This window comes from Anopheles funestus, unplaced genomic scaffold (genome assembly GCF_943734845.2).
Source record: "Anopheles funestus unplaced genomic scaffold, idAnoFuneDA-416_04 scaffold_26_ctg1, whole genome shotgun sequence".
Classification (NCBI taxonomy): domain Eukaryota; kingdom Metazoa; phylum Arthropoda; class Insecta; order Diptera; family Culicidae; genus Anopheles; species Anopheles funestus.
In genome coordinates this window covers 313268-327101 of record NW_026045357.1, presented here as the reverse complement: position 1 = coordinate 327101, position 13834 = coordinate 313268, and the positions used below count along the sequence as shown (strand labels likewise).

The 13834-nt window shown below is 47.3% G+C and overlaps 1 long non-coding RNA gene across 1 annotated transcript in view; it reads left to right on the top strand.

Annotated features, from left to right (window-relative positions):
* The window catches only part of LOC125774541 (uncharacterized), a 66732-nt gene that overhangs the window by 22952 nt on the left and 29946 nt on the right, over positions 1-13834 (top strand). The window contains exon 2 of the long non-coding RNA XR_007421027.1: positions 11352-11939. This is a non-coding gene — a long non-coding RNA (uncharacterized LOC125774541). The remainder of the gene's footprint in view (positions 1-11351; positions 11940-13834) is intronic.

Sequence of the window (13834 nt, the reverse complement as noted above, 5' to 3'; positions counted from 1 at the left end):
GTCTTGGCTAATGTGTCTTGGCTAAGGTGTCTTGGCTAAGGTGTCTTGGCTAAAGTGTCTTGGCTAAGGTGTCTTGGCTAATGTGTCTTGGCTAAGGTGTCTTGGCTAAGGTGTCTAGGCTAATGGGTCTTGGCTAAGGTGTCTTGGCTAAGGTGTCTTGGCTAAGGTGTCTTGGCTAATGTGTCTTGGCTAATGTGTCTCGGCTAAGGTGTCTTGGCTAAGGTGTCTTGGCTAATGTGTCTCTTCTAAAGTGTCTTGGCTAAGGTGTCTTGGCTAAGGTGTCTTGGCTAAGGTGTCTTGGCTAAAGTGTATTGGCTAAGGTGTCTTGGCTAAGGTGTCTTGGATAATGTGTCTTGGCTAAGGTGTCTTGGCTAATGTGTCTTGGCTAAGGTGTCTCGGCTAATGTGTCTTAGCTAATGTGTCTTGGCTAAAGTGTCTTGGCTAAGGTGTCTTGGCTAAGGTGTCTTGGCTAATGTGTCTTGGCTAATGTGTCTTGGCTAATGTGTCTCGGCTAAAGTGTCTTGGCTAATGTGTTTTGGCTAAGGTGTCTTGGCTAATGTGTCTTGGCTAAAGTGTCTTGGCTAAGGTGTCTTGGCTAAGGTGTCTTGGCTAAGGTGTCTTGGCTAAGGTGTCTAGGCTAATGGGTCTTGGCTAAGGTGTCTTGGCTAAGGTGTCTTGGCTAAGGTGTCTTGGCTAATGTGTCTTGGCTAATGTGTCTCGGCTAAGGTGTCTTGGCTAAGGTGTCTTGGCTAATGTGTCTCTTCTAAAGTGTCTTGGCTAAGGTGTCTTGGCTAAGGTGTCTTGGCTAAGGTGTCTTGGCTAAAGTGTCTTGGCTAAGGTGTCTTGGCTAAGGTGTCTTGGATAATGTGTCTTGGCTAAGGTGTCTTGGCTAATGTGTCTTGGCTAAGGTGTCTCGGCTAATGTGTCTTAGCTAATGTGTCTTGGCTAAAGTGTCTTGGCTAAGGTGTCTTGGCTAAGGTGTCTTGGCTAAGGTGTCTTGGCTAAGGTGTCTTGGCTAATGTGTCTTGGCTAAGGTGTCTTGGCTAATGTGTCTCGGCTAAGGTGTCTTGGCTAATGTGTCTTGGCTAAAGTGTCTTGGCTAAGGTGTCTTGGCTAAGGTGTCTTGGCTAAGGTGTCTTGGCTAATGTGTCTTGGCTAAGGTGTCTTGGCTAAGGTGTCTTGGCTAATGTGTCTCGGCAAAGGTGTCTTGGCTAATGTGTCTCGGCTAAGGTGTCTTGGCTAAGGTGTCTTGGCTAATGTGTCTTGGCTAAGGTGTCTTGGCTAATGTGTCTTGGCTAAGGTGTCTTGGCTAAGGTGTCTTGGCTAAGGTGTCTTGGCTAAGGTGTCTTGGCTAAGGTGTCTTGGCTAATGTGTCTCGGCTAATGTGTCTTGGCTAAGGTGTCTTGGCTAAGGTGTCTTGGCTAATGTGTCTTGGCTAAGGTGTCTTGGCTAAGGTGTCTTGGCTAAGGTGTCTTGGCTAATGTGTCTTGGCTAAGGTGTCTTGGCTAAGGTGTCTTGGCTAAGGTGTCTTGGCTAATGTGTCTCGGCTAATGTGTCTTGGATAAGGTGTCTTGGCTAAGGTGTCTTGGCTAAGGTGTCTTGGCTAATGTGTCTTGGCTAAGGTGTCTTGGCTAATGTGTCTTGGCTAAGGTGTCTTGGCTAAGGTGTCTTGGCTAATGTGTCTTGGCTAATGTGTCTCGGCTAATGTGTCTTGGATAAGGTGTCTTGGCTAAGGTGTCTTGGCTAAGGTGTCTTGGCTAAGGTGTCTTGGCTAATGTGTCTTGGCTAATGTGTCTCGGCTAAAGTGTCTTGGCTAATGTGTTTTGGCTAAGGTGTCTTGGCTAATGTGTCTCGGCTGAAGTGTCTTGGCTAATGTGTCTCGGCTAATGTGTCTTGGATAAGGTGTCTTGGCTAAGGTGTCTTGGCTAATGTGTCTCGGCTAATGTGTCTTGGCTAAGGTGTCTTGGCTAAGGTGTCTTGGCTAAGGTGTCTTGGCTAAGGTGTCTTGGCTAATGTGTCTCGGCTAATGTGTCTTGGATAAGGTGTCTTGGCTAAGGTGTCTTGGCTAATGTGTCTCGGCTAATGTGTCTTGGCTAAGGTGTCTTGGCTAATGTGTCTTGGCTAATGTGTCTTGGCTAAGGTGTCTTGGCTAATGTGTCTTGGCTAATGTGTCTTGGCTAAGGTGTCTTGGCTAATGTGTCTTGGCTAAGGTGTCTTGGCTAATGTGTCTTGGCTAAGGTGTCTTGGCTAATGTGTCTTGGCTAAGGTGTCTTGGCTAAGGTGTCTTGGCTAATGTGTCTTGGGTAAAGTGTCTTGGCTTACGTGTCTTGGCTAATGTGTCTCGGCTAAGGTGTCTTGGCTAAGGTGTCTTGGCTAATGTGTCTTGGCTAAGGTGTCTTGGCTAATGTGTCTTGGCTAAGGTGTCTTGGCTAAGGTGTCTTGGCTAATGTGTCTCTTCTAAAGTGTCTTGGCTAATGTGTCTTGGATAAGGTGTCTTGGCTAAGGTGTCTTGGCTAAGGTGTCTTGGCTAAGGTGTCTTGGCTAAGGTGTCTTGGCTAATGTGTCTCGGCTAATGTGTCTTGGCTAAGGTGTCTTGACTAAGGTGTCTTGGCTAATGTGTCTTGGCTAAGGTGTCTTGGCTAAGGTGTCTTGGCTAATGTGTCTCGGCTAAAGTGTCTTGGCTAAGGTGTCTTGGCTAAAGTGTCTTGGCTAAGGTGTCTTGGCTAAGGTGTCTTGGCTAAGGTGTCTTGGCTAAGGTGTCTTGGCTAATGTGTCTCGGCTAATGTGTCTTGGATAAGGTGTCTTGGCTAAGGTGTCTTGGCTAATGTGTCTCGGCTAATGTGTCTTGGCTAAGGTGTCTTGGCTAATGTGTCTTGGCTAATGTGTCTTGGCTAAGGTGTCTTGGCTAATGTGTCTCGGCTAATGTGTCTTGGCTAAGGTGTCTTGGCTAATGTGTCTCGGCTAATGTGTCTTGGCTAAGGTGTCTTGGCTAAGGTGTCTTGGCTAATGTGTCTTGGCTAAGGTGTCTTGGCTAATGTGTCTTGGCTAAGGTGTCTTGGCTAAGGTGTCTTGGCTAATGTGTCTTGGCTAAAGTGTCTTGGCTAATGTGTCTTGGCTAAGGTGTCTTGGCTAATGTGTCTTGGCTAAGGTGTCTTGGATAAGGTGTCTTGGCTAAGGTGTCTTGGCTAATGTGTCTTGGCTAATGTGTCTTGGCTAAGGTGTCTTGGCTAATGTGTCTTGGCTAATGTGTCTTGGCTAAGGTGTCTTGGCTAATGTGTCTTGGCTAAGGTGTCTTGGCTAATGTGTCTTGGCTAAGGTGTCTTGGCTAATGTGTCTTGGCTAAGGTGTCTTGGCTAAGGTGTCTTGGCTAATGTGTCTTGGGTAAAGTGTCTTGGCTTAGGTGTCTTGGCTAATGTGTCTCGGCTAAGGTGTCTTGGCTAAGGTGTCTTGGCTAATGTGTCTTGGCTAAGGTGTCTTGGCTAATGTGTCTTGGCTAAGGTGTCTTGGCTAAGGTGTCTTGGCTAATGTGTCTCTTCTAAAGTGTCTTGGCTAATGTGTCTTGGCTAAGGTGTCTTGGCTAAGGTGTCTTGGCTAATGTGTCTTGGGTAAAGTGTCTTGGCTTAGGTGTCTTGGCTAATGTGTCTCGGCTAAGGTGTCTTGGCTAAGGTGTCTTGGCTAATGTGTCTTGGCTAAGGTGTCTTGGCTAAGGTGTCTTGGCTAAGGTGTCTTGGCTAAGGTGTCTTGGCTAATGTGTCTCTTCTGAAGTGTCTTGGCTAATGTGTCTTGGCTAAGGTGTCTTGGCTAAGGTGTCTTGGCTAATGTGTCTCGGCTAATGTGTCTTGGCTAAGGTGTCTTGACTAAGGTGTCTTGGCTAATGTGTCTTGGCTAAGGTGTCTTGGCTAACGTGTCTTGGCTAATGTGTCTCGGCTAAAGTGTCTTGGCTAAGGTGTCTTGGCTAAGGTGTCTTGGCTAAGGTGTCTTGGCTAAGGTGTCTTGGCTAATGTGTCTCGGCTAATGTGTCTTGGATAAGGTGTCTTGGCTAAGGTGTCTTGGCTAATGTGTCTCGGCTAATGTGTCTTGGCTAAGGTGTCTTGGCTAATGTGTCTTGGCTAATGTGTCTTGGCTAAGGTGTCTTGGCTAATGTGTCTCGGCTAATGTGTCTTGGCTAAGGTGTCTTGGCTAATGTGTCTCGGCTAATGTGTCTTGGCTAAGGTGTCTTGGCTAAGGTGTCTTGGCTAATGTGTCTTGGCTAAGGTGTCTTGGCTAATGTGTCTTGGCTAAGCTGTCTTGGCTAAGGTGTCTTGGCTAATGTGTCTTGGCTAAAGTGTCTTGGCTAATGTGTCTTGGCTAAGGTGTCTTGGCTAATGTGTCTTGGCTAAAGTGTCTTGGCTAAGGTGTCTTGGCTAAGGTGTCTTGGCTAAGGTGTCTTGGCTAAGGTGTCTTGGCTAATGTGTCTCGGCTAATGTGTCTTGGATAAGGTGTCTTGGCTAAGGTGTCTTGGCTAATGTGTCTCGGCTAATGTGTCTTGGCTAAGGTGTCTTGGCTAATGTGTCTTGGCTAATGTGTCTTGGCTAATGTGTCTTGGCTAATGTGTCTTGGCTAAGGTGTCTTGGCTAATGTGTCTTGGCTAAGGTGTCTTGGCTAATGTGTCTTGGCTAAGGTGTCTTGGCTAATGTGTCTTGGCTAAGGTGTCTTGGCTAAGGTGTCTTGGCTAATGTGTCTTGGGTAAAGTGTCTTGGCTTAGGTGTCTTGGCTAATGTGTCTCGGCTAAGGTGTCTTGGCTAAGGTGTCTTGGCTAATGTGTCTTGGGTAAAGTGTCTTGGCTAATGTGTCTTGGCTAAGGTGTCTTGGCTAAGGTGTCTTGGCTAATGTGTCTCTTCTAAAGTGTCTTGGCTAATGTGTCTTGGATAAGGTGTCTTGGCTAAGGTGTCTTGGCTAAGGTGTCTTGGCTAATGTGTCTCGGCTAATGTGTCTTGGCTAAGGTGTCTTGACTAAGGTGTCTTGGCTAATGTGTCTTGGCTAAGGTGTCTTGGCTAAGGTGTCTTGGCTAATGTGTCTCGGCTAAAGTGTCTTGGCTAAGGTGTCTTGGCTAAGGTGTCTTGGCTAAGGTGTCTTGGCTAAGGTGTCTTGGCTAATGTGTCTCGGCTAATGTGTCTTGGATAAGGTGTCTTGGCTAAGGTGTCTTGGCTAATGTGTCTCGGCTAATGTGTCTTGGCTAAGGTGTCTTGGCTAATGTGTCTTGGCTAATGTGTCTTGGCTAAGGTGTCTTGGCTAATGTGTCTCGGCTAATGTGTCTTGGCTAAGGTGTCTTGGCTAATGTGTCTCGGCTAATGTGTCTTGGCTAAGGTGTCTTGGCTAAGGTGTCTTGGCTAATGTGTCTTGGCTAATGTGTCTTGGCTAATGTGTCTCGGCTAAGGTGTCTTGGCTAAGGTGTCTTGGCTAAGGTGTCTTGGCTAAGGTGTCTTGGCTAAGGTGTCTTGGCTAATGTGTCTCTTCTAAAGTGTCTTGGCTAAGGTGTCTCGGCTAATGTGTCTTGGCTAAGGTGTCTTGGCTAATGTGTCTCGGCTAATGTGTCTTGGCTAAGGTGTCTTGGCTAAGGTGTCTTGGCTAAGGTGTCTTGGCTAATGTGTCTCTTCTAAAGTGTCTTGGCTAATGTGTCTCGGCTAATGTGTCTTGGCTAAGGTGTCTTGGCTAATGTGTCTCGGCTAATGTGTCTTGGCTAAGGTGTCTTGGCTAAGGTGTCTTGGCTAATGTGTCTTGGCTAATGTGTCTTGGCTAATGTGTCTCGGCTAAGGTGTCTTGGCTAAGGTGTCTTGGCTAAGGTGTCTTGGCTAAGGTGTCTTGGCTAATGTGTCTTGGCTAATGTGTCTTGGCTAATGTGTCTCGGCTAAGGTGTCTTGGCTAAGGTGTCTTGGCTAAGGTGTCTTGGCTAAGGTGTCTTGGCTAATGTGTCTTGGATAAGGTGTCTTGGCTAAGGTGTCTTGGCTAATGTGTCTCGGCTAATGTGTCTTGGCTAAGGTGTCTTGGCTAATGTGTCTTGGCTAATGTGTCTTGGCTAAGGTGTCTTGGCTAATGTGTCTCGGCTAATGTGTCTTGGCTAAGGTGTCTTGGCTAATGTGTCTCGGCTAATGTGTCTTGGATAAGGTGTCTTGGCTAAGGTGTCTTGGCTAAGGTGTCTTGGCTAAAGTGTCTTGGCTAAGGTGTCTTGGCTAAGGTGTCTTGGATAATGTGTCTTGGCTAAGGTGTCTTGGCTAATGTGTCTCGGCTAAGGTGTCTTGGCTAATGTGTCTTGGCTAAGGTGTCTTGGCTAAGGTGTCTTGGCTAAGGTGTCTTGGCTAATGTGTCTTGGCTAAGGTGTCTTGGCTAAGGTGTCTTGGCTAAGGTGTCTTGGCTAATGTGTCTCGGCTAAGGTGTCTTGGCTAAGGTGTCTTGGCTAATGTGTCTCTTCTAAAGTGTCTTGGCTAATGTGTCTTGGCTAAGGTGTCTTGGCTAAGGTGTCTTGGCTAAGGTGTCTTGGCTAATGTGTCTTGGCTAAGGTGTCTTGGCTAAGGTGTCTTGGCTAAGGTGTCTTGGCTAAGGTGTCTTGGCTAATGTGTCTTGGCTAAGGTGTCTTGGCTAAGGTGTCTTGGCTAATGTGTCTTGGCTAATGTGTCTTGGCTAATGTGTCTCGGCTAAGGTGTCTTGGCTAAGGTGTCTTGGCTAAGGTGTCTTGGCTAAGGTGTCTTGGCTAATGTGTCTTGGATAAGGTGTCTTGGCTAAGGTGTCTTGGCTAATGTGTCTCGGCTAATGTGTCTTGGCTAAGGTGTCTTGGCTAATGTGTCTCGGCTAATGTGTCTTGGCTAAGGTGTCTTGGCTAATGTGTCTCGGCTAATGTGTCTTGGCTAAGGTGTCTCGGCTAATGTGTCTTGGCTAATGTGTCTTGGCTAAGGTGTCTTGGCTAATGTGTCTCGGCTAAGGTGTCTTGGCTAAGGTGTCTTGGCTAAGGTGTCTTGGCTAAGGTGTCTTGGCTAATGTGTCTCGGCTAATGTGTCTTGGCTAAGGTGTCTTGACTAAGGTGTCTTGGCTAATGTGTCTTGGCTAAGGTGTCTTGGCTAAGGTGTCTTGGCTAATGTGTCTCGGCTAAAGTGTCTTGGCTAAGGTGTCTTGGCTAAGGTGTCTTGGCTAAGGTGTCTTGGCTAAGGTGTCTTGGCTAATGTGTCTCGGCTAATGTGTCTTGGATAAGGTGTCTTGGCTAAGGTGTCTTGGCTAATGTGTCTCGGCTAATGTGTCTTGGCTAAGGTGTCTTGGCTAATGTGTCTTGGCTAATGTGTCTTGGCTAAGGTGTCTTGGCTAATGTGTCTCGGCTAATGTGTCTTGGCTAAGGTGTCTCGGCTAATGTGTCTCGGCTAATGTGTCTTGGCTAAGGTGTCTTGGCTAAGGTGTCTTGGCTAATGTGTCTTGGCTAATGTGTCTTGGCTAATGTGTCTTGGCTAATGTGTCTCGGCTAAGGTGTCTTGGCTAAGGTGTCTTGGCTAAGGTGTCTTGGCTAAGGTGTCTTGGCTAAGGTGTCTTGGCTAAAGTGTCTCTTCTAAAGTGTCTTGGCTAAGGTGTCTCGGCTAATGTGTCTCGGCTAATGTGTCTTGGCTAAGGTGTCTTGGCTAAGGTGTCTTGGCTAAGGTGTCTTGGCTAATGTGTCTCTTCTAAAGTGTCTTGGCTAATGTGTCTCGGCTAATGTGTCTTGGCTAAGGTGTCTTGGCTAATGTGTCTCGGCTAATGTGTCTTGGCTAAGGTGTCTTGGCTAAGGTGTCTTGGCTAATGTGTCTTGGCTAATGTGTCTTGGCTAATGTGTCTCGGCTAAGGTGTCTTGGCTAAGGTGTCTTGGCTAAGGTGTCTTGGCTAAGGTGTCTTGGCTAATGTGTCTTGGCTAATGTGTCTTGGCTAATGTGTCTCGGCTAAGGTGTCTTGGCTAAGGTGTCTTGGCTAAGGTGTCTTGGCTAATGTGTCTTGGATAAGGTGTCTTGGCTAAGGTGTCTTGGCTAATGTGTCTCGGCTAATGTGTCTTGGCTAAGGTGTCTTGGCTAATGTGTCTTGGCTAATGTGTCTTGGCTAAGGTGTCTTGGCTAATGTGTCTCGGCTAATGTGTCTTGGCTAAGGTGTCTTGGCTAATGTGTCTCGGCTAATGTGTCTTGGATAAGGTGTCTTGGCTAAGGTGTCTTGGCTAAGGTGTCTTGGCTAAAGTGTCTTGGCTAAGGTGTCTTGGCTAAGGTGTCTTGGATAATGTGTCTTGGCTAAGGTGTCTTGGCTAATGTGTCTCGGCTAAGGTGTCTTGGCTAATGTGTCTTGGCTAAGGTGTCTTGGCTAAGGTGTCTTGGCTAAGGTGTCTTGGCTAATGTGTCTTGGCTAAGGTGTCTTGGCTAAGGTGTCTTGGCTAATGTGTCTCGGCTAAGGTGTCTTGGCTAAGGTGTCTTGGCTAATGTGTCTTGGCTAAGGTGTCTTGGCTAAGGTGTCTTGGCTAAGGTGTATTGGCTAATGTGTCTCGGCTAAGGTGTCTTGGCTTATGTGTCTTGGCTAAAGTGTCTTGGCTAATGTGTCTCGGCTAAGGTGTCTTGGCTTATGTGTCTTGGCTAAGGTGTCTTGGCTAAGGTGTCTTGGCTAATGTGTCTCGGCTAAGTTGTCTTAGGCTAATGTGTCTTGGCTAAGGTGTCTTGGCTAAGGTGTCTTGGCTAAGGTGTCTTGGCTAAGGTGTCTTGGCTAAGGTGTCTTGGCTAAGGTGTCTTGGCTAATGTGTCTCGGCTAAGGTGTCTTGGCTAAGGTGTCTTGGCTAAGGTGTCTTGGCTAAGGTGTCTTGGCTAATGTGTCTCGGCTAATGTGTCTTGGCTAAGGTGTCTTGGCTAAGGTGTCTTGGCTAATGTGTCTCGGCTAATGTGTCTTGGCTAAGGTGTCTTGGCTAATGTGTCTTGGCTAATGTGTCTTGGCTAAGGTGTCTTGGCTAATGTGTCTCGGCTAAGGTGTCTTTGCTAAGGTGTCTTGGCTAATGTGTCTCGGCTAATGTGTCTTGGCTAAGGTGTCTTGGCTAAGTTGTCTCGGCTAATGTGTCTTGGCTAATGTGTCCTGGCTAAGGTGTCTTGGCTAAGGTGTCTTGGCTAAGGTGTCTTGGCTAAGGTGTCTTGGCTAATGTGTCTCGGCTAAGGTGTCTTGGCTAAGGTGTCTTGGCTAAGGTGTCTTGGCTAAGGTGTCTTGGCTAAGGTGTCTTGGCTAAGGTGTCTTGGCTAAGGTGTCTTGGCTAATGTGTCTCGGCTAATGTGTCTTTGCTAAGGTGTCTTGGCTAATGTGTCTCGGCTAAAGTGTCTTGGCTAAGGTGTCTTGGCTAAGGTGTCTTGGCTAAGGTGTCTTGGCTAAGGTGTCTTGGCTAAGGTGTCTTGGCTAATGTGTCTCGGCTAAGGTGTCTTGGCTAAGGTGTCTTGGCTAAGGTGTCTTGGCTAAGGTGTCTTGGCTTATGTGTCTCGGCTAAGGTGTCTTGGCTAAGGTGTCTTGGCTAATGTGTCTTGGCTAAGGTGTCTTGGCTAAGGTGTCTTGGCTAAGGTGTATTGGCTAAAGTGTCTTGGCTAATGTGTCTCGGCTAAGGTGTCTTGGCTAATGTGTCTTGGCTAAGGTGTCTTGGCTAAGGTGTCTTGGCTAAGGTGTCTTGGCTAAGGTGTCTCGGCTAAGGTGTCTTGGCTAAGGTGTCTTGGCTAATGTGTCTTGGCTAATGTGTCTCGGCTAAGGTGTCTTGGCTAAGGTGTCTTGGCTAAGGTGTCTTGGCTAAGGTGTCTTGGCTAAGGTGTCTTGGCTAAGGTGTCTTGGCTAAGGTGTCTTGGCTAATGTGTCTCGGCTAATGTGTCTTGGCTAATGTGTCCTGGCTAAGGTGTTTTGGCTAAGGTGTCTTGGCTAAGGTGTCTTGGCTAAGGTGTCTTGGCTAAGGTGTCTTGGCTAAGGTGTCTTGGCTAATGTGTCTCGGCTAATGTGTCCTGGCTAAGGTGTTTTGGCTAAGGTGTCTCGGCTAAGGTGTCTTGGCTAAGGTGTCTTGGCTAATGTGTCCTGGCTAAGGTGTCTTGGCTAAGGTGTCTTGGCTAAGGTGTCTTGGCTAAGGTGTCTTGGCTAAGGTGTCTTGGCTAAGGTGTCTTGGCTAATGTGTCTCGGCTAAGGTGTCTTGGCTAAGGTGTCTTGGCTAAGGTGTCTTGGCTAAGGTGTCTTGGCTAAGGTGTCTTGGCTAAGGTGTCTTGGCTAAGGTGTCTTGGCTAATGTGTCTCGGCTAATGTGTCTTTGCTAAAGTGTCTTGGCTAATGTGTCTCGGCTAAGGTGTCTTGGCTAATGTGTCTTGGCTAAGGTGTCTTGGCTAAGGTGTCTTGGCTAAGGTATCTTGGCTAAGGTGTCTTGGCTAAGGTGTCTTGGCTAAGGTGTCTTGGCTAAGGTGTCTTGGCTAATGTGTCTTGGCTAAGGTGTCTTGGCTAATGTGTCTCGGCTAAAGTGTCTTGGCTAAGGTGTCTTGGCTAAGGTGTCTTGGCTAAGGTGTCTTGGCTAAGGTGTCTTGGCTAAGGTGTCTTGGGTAAGGTGTCTTGGCTAAGGTGTCTCGGCTAATGTGTCTTGGCTAAGGTGTCTTAGCTAAGGTGTCTTGGCTAATGTGTTTTGGCTAAGGTGTCTTGGCTAATGTGTCTTGGCTAAGGTGTCTTGGCTAAGGTGTCTTGGCTAAGGTGTTTTTCTTATGTGTCTTGGCTAAGGTGTCTTGGCTAATGTGTTTTGGCTAAGGTGTCTTGGCTAAGGTGTCTTGGCTAATGTGTCTTGGCTAAGGTGTCTTGGCTAATGTGTCTTGGCTAAGGTGTCTTGGCTAATGTGTCTTGGCTAAGGTGTTTTGTCTAATGTGTCTTGGCTAAGGTGTCTTGGCTAAGGTGTCTTGGCTAAGGTGTCTTGGCTAAGGTGTCTTGGCTAAGGTGTCTCGGCTAATGTGTCTTGGCTAAGGTGTCTTAGCTAAGGTGTCTTGGCTAATGTGTTTTGGCTAAGGTGTCTTGGCTAATGTGTCTTGGCTAAGGTGTCTTGGCTAAGGTGTCTTGGCTAAGGTGTTTTTCTTATGTGTCTTGGCTAAGGTGTCTTGGCTAATGTGTTTTGGCTAAGGTGTCTTGGCTAAGGTGTCTTGGCTAATGTGTCTTGGCTAAGGTGTCTTGGCTAATGTGTCTTGGCTAAGGTGTCTTGGCTAATGTGTCTTGGCTAAGGTGTCTTGGCTAAGGTGTCTTGGCTAAGGTGTCTTGGCTAATGTGTCTTGGCTAAGGTGTCTTGGCTAATGTGTCTTGGCTAATGTGTCTTGGCTAAAGTGTCTTGGCTAAGGTGTCTTGGCTAAGGTGTCTTGGCTAAGGTGTCTTGGCTAATGTGTCTCGGCTAAGGTGTCTTGGCTAAGGTGTCTTGGCTAATGTGTCTTGGCTAAGGTGTCTTGGCTAAGGTGTCTTGGCTAAGGTGTCTTGGCTAATGTGTCTTGGCTAAGGTGTCTTGGCTAAGGTGTCTTGGCTAATGTGTCTTGGCTAAGGTGTCTTGGCTAAGGTGTCTTGGCTAATGTGTCTTGGCTAAGGTGTCTTGGCTAAGGTGTCTTGGCTAAGGTGTATTGGCTAATGTGTCTCGGCTAAGGTGTCTTGGCTTATGTGTCTTGGCTAAGGTGTCTTGGCTAATGTGTCTCGGCTAAGGTGTCTTGGCTTATGTGTCTTGGCTAAGGTGTCTTGGCTAAGGTGTCTTGGCTAATGTGTCTCGGCTAAGGTGTCTTGGCTAAGGTGTCTTGGCTAAGGTGTCTTGGCTAAGGTGTCTTGGCTAAGGTGTCTTGGCTAAGGTGTCTTGGCTAATGTGTCTCGGCTAAGGTGTCTTGGCTAAGGTGTCTTGGCTAAGGTGTCTTGGCTAATGTGTCTTGGCTAATGTGTCTCGGCTAAGGTGTCTCGGCTAAGGTGTCTTGGCTAAGGTGTCTTGGCTAAGGTGTCTCGGCTAATGTGTCTTGGCTAAGGTGTCTTAGCTAAGGTGTCTTGGCTAATGTGTTTTGGCTAAGGTGTCTTGGCTAATGTGTCTTGGCTAAGGTGTCTTGGCTAATGTGTCTCGGCTAAGGTGTCTTCGCTAATGTGTCTTGGCTAATGTGTCTTGGCTAAAGTGTCTTGGCTAAGGTGTCTTGGCTAATGTGTCTCGGCTAAGGTGTCTTGGCTAAGGTGTCTTGGCTAATGTGTCTTGGCTAATGTGTCTCGGTTAATGTGTCTTGGCTAAGGTGTCTTGGCTAAGGTGTCTTGGCTAATGTGTCTCGGCTAAAGTGTCTTGGCTAAGGTGTCTTGGCTAAAGTGTCTTGGCTAAGGTGTCTTGGCTAAGGTGTCTTGGCAAAGGTTTCTTGGCTAAGGTGTCTTGGCTGAGGTGTCTTGGCTAAGGTGTCTCGGCCAATGTGTCTTGGCTAATGTGTCTTGGCTAAAGTGTCTTGGCTAAGGTGTCTTGGCTAAGGTGTCTTGGCTAATGTGTCTTGGCTAAGGTGTCTTGGCTAATGTGTCTTGGCTAATGTATCTCGGCTTATGTGTCTTGGCTAAGGTGTCTTGGCTAAGGTGTCTTGGCTAAGGTGTCTTGGCTAATGTGTCTTGGCTAAGGTGTCTTGGCTAAGGTGTCTTGGCTAAGGTGTCTTGGCTAATGTGTCTCGGCTAATGTGTCTTGGCTAAGGTGTCTTGGCTAAGGTGTCTTGGCTAAGGTGTCTTGGCTAAGGTGTATCGGCTTATGTGTCTTGGCTAAGGTGTCTTTTCTAAGGTGTCTTGGCTAAGGTGTCTTGGCTAAGGTGTCTTGGCTAATGTGTCTTGGCTAAGGTGTCTTGGCTAATGTGTCTTGGCTAAGGTGTCTTGGCTTATGTGTCTTGGCTAAGGTGTTTTGTCTAATGTGTCTTGGCTAAGGTGTCTTGGCTAATGTGTCTTGGCTAAGGTGTCTTGGCTAATGTGTCTTGGCTAAGGTGTCTTGGCTAATGTGTCTTGGCTAAGGTGTCTTGGCTAAGGTGTCTTGGCTAATATGTTTTGGCTAAGGTGTCTTGGCTAATGTGTCTTGGCTAAGGTGTCTTGGCTAATGTGTCTTGGCTAAGGTGTCTTGGCTAATGTGTCTTGGCTAAGGTGTCTTGGCTAAGGTGTCTTGGCTAAGGTGTCTTGACTAAGGTGTCTTGGCTTATGTGTCTTGGCTAAGGTGTCTTGGCTAATGTGTCTTGGCTAAGGTGTCTTGGCTAAGGTGTCTTGGCTAATGTGTCTTGGCTAAGGTGTTTTGTCTAATGTGTCTTGGCTAAGGTGTCTTGGCTAATGTGTCTTGGCTAAAGTGTCTTGGCTAAGGTGTCTTGGCTAAGGTGTCTTGGCTAAGGTGTCTTGGCTAAGGTGTCTTGGCTAATGTGTCTTGGCTAATGTGTCTCGGCTTATGTGTCTTGGCTAAGGTGTCTTGGCTAAAGTGTCTTGGCTAAGGTGTCTTGGCTAATGTGTCTTGGCTAAGGTGTCTTGGCTAATGTGTCTTGGCTAAGGTGTCTTGGCTAATGTGTCTTGGCTAATGTGTCTTGGCTAAGGTGTCTTGGCTAATGTGTCTTGGCTAAGGTGTCTTGGCTAATGTGTCTTGGCTAAGGTGTCTTGGCTAATGTGTCTTGGCTAAGGTGTCTTGGCTAAGGTGTCTTGGCTAATGTGTTTTGGGTAAAGTGTCTTGGCTTAGGTGTCTTGGCTAATGTGTCTCGGCTAAGGTGTCTTGGCTAAGGTGTCTTGGCTAATGTGTCTTGGCTAAGGTGTCTTGGCTAATGTGTCTTGGCTAAGGTGTCTTGGCTAAGGTGTCTTGGCTAAGGTGTCTTGGCTAAGGTGTC